General features: G+C 35.4%; 1 long non-coding RNA gene across 1 annotated transcript; it reads left to right on the forward strand.

The window, feature by feature from the left end:
* The first annotated feature begins 565 nt into the window (after positions 1–565).
* Positions 566–1,304, forward strand: LOC120439156. The gene is made up of 4 exons (XR_005612419.1): positions 566–598; positions 737–787; positions 872–928; positions 1,042–1,304. It is a non-coding gene; the product is annotated as an uncharacterized LOC120439156 (long non-coding RNA).
* The last annotated feature ends 344 nt before the right edge of the window (positions 1,305–1,648 follow it).

Raw genomic sequence — 1,648 nt, forward strand, 5'->3', positions numbered from 1 at the left:
CTGATGTAATAATGTTTGTGTTTTTTACAGAACCCTGTTGGAACAGGTTGGTGCAGCAGTTTAGTTTTAAACACAACAATAACTTTGACTTATTTCTCATTAAATTTACATTATTTGCTAAATGTTTCAGTCTCACTCAGTGTGGCACACCCAAAATGCGTGGCCACTTTTGTGTTAATCATCTAATTTAATTTATTTAATGTGTTTATTTGTTATTTTCTGTGACTATGAATATTCAAAATGACTTTGGTAACATGACCAATTTATGCAGTATATTATTTTGTCACATGGACTGTACAGAAGGACAAAAAAATGGAGCAACACCTCAGGTGGAACTATTATTTCAAGGCAGGTGCATCACAGTTGCTTTAAGGGGATGGACTTCCGCCCAGTATTCAGATGCAATCTGAGAGGCAAACCGAGTGCGCTGTGTCTTCATTGCTTCTGAACTTTACCTGTATTTGCAGGGATTTCTTCTTTGTTATTGTGGCACCATTCCTGGGGCCCGTAACATCAGTCTCAGAGCACCAATCAAGCTCTGCTTCACAACAAACAGCCAGTCAGAATCAAACTCAGGTTTACTCCTCTCTTCTTCATGGTGAGACCAGAAATTATTACTGTTCTCTTTATTCAAGTTTTTAACACTCAGTTTTCAGTGAAGAAAAAAAAATCTTTTATTGAACAAAAATAATTTATTATTATATTTTCCTTCTTTCTTATTTTCAATGACTTGTAGGTGATCTTTCTGTCTATGAATCAATCAGAGGCTCTGGAAACACTGGAAGTGGTACAAACAGTATAAACTCTGATATTAACAGAGCTGTAAGAAATGTAAATATTTATTCTGACTGATCAAACTTCATTATTTCAGCAGATGAATACAACAACCTCACATCTGGATTTCAGCTTGAAGGTCTTGATAAGAGGAGTGAGTACAACAAACATGAAATGTACTAATTGGTCAAATGTTTTGTAACTTGTGTAATTTTAGAGGAAGACAGTCTCCATGTTATTTAATACAATAATCCATCATCACAACAGGCAGACATGATGGCACAGAGGAGAGCTCTGACTACAATAATGTGAATCCTGAATCAGCCTCGGGTACAAATGTGAACTCTACAGAAACTGAATCATTAGTAATCAGATTACATGTGCAGTTAAATGTGTGACATCATTGTTAAAGTTTCAGAGTTTTGTGGAGCTGATGAGCTGAATCACAACTGGTTTTAGTTCTGTTGTGTTTCTGTTGTGGTGTCTGAATAAAACAATGAGCCTCTTAAATTTCAAACACATGCAGCTAAAATGTGAGAAAGTGTAAGTTTCCCTGATGAGATCAGTTCTGTGTTATTAAAGAATGAAAGTGTAAAAGGTCAGAAAGCATCATCACATCTTTGGCACCATTATTTCTTTGTTTTTCACTTTTGAAGTCGTATTTGTTCTGATTTTGTTTCAGGTCCATAAAAAGATTATTTCAACAAAACTCAAGACTCACGAACAACGTCAGCAACAAAATCCAACTCAGAACATTTTGACAACGTTTAGAGAACTGCCAGCATCCAGATCAACAGCAGTTATATTAAACAATGACATGCTCTTGGTTTAATGTCAGCACTGGAAGACTGATAATATGGTTCATCTTTGTATT

This window comes from Oreochromis aureus, linkage group 3 (genome assembly GCF_013358895.1).
Source record: "Oreochromis aureus strain Israel breed Guangdong linkage group 3, ZZ_aureus, whole genome shotgun sequence".
Taxonomy (NCBI): domain Eukaryota; kingdom Metazoa; phylum Chordata; class Actinopteri; order Cichliformes; family Cichlidae; genus Oreochromis; species Oreochromis aureus.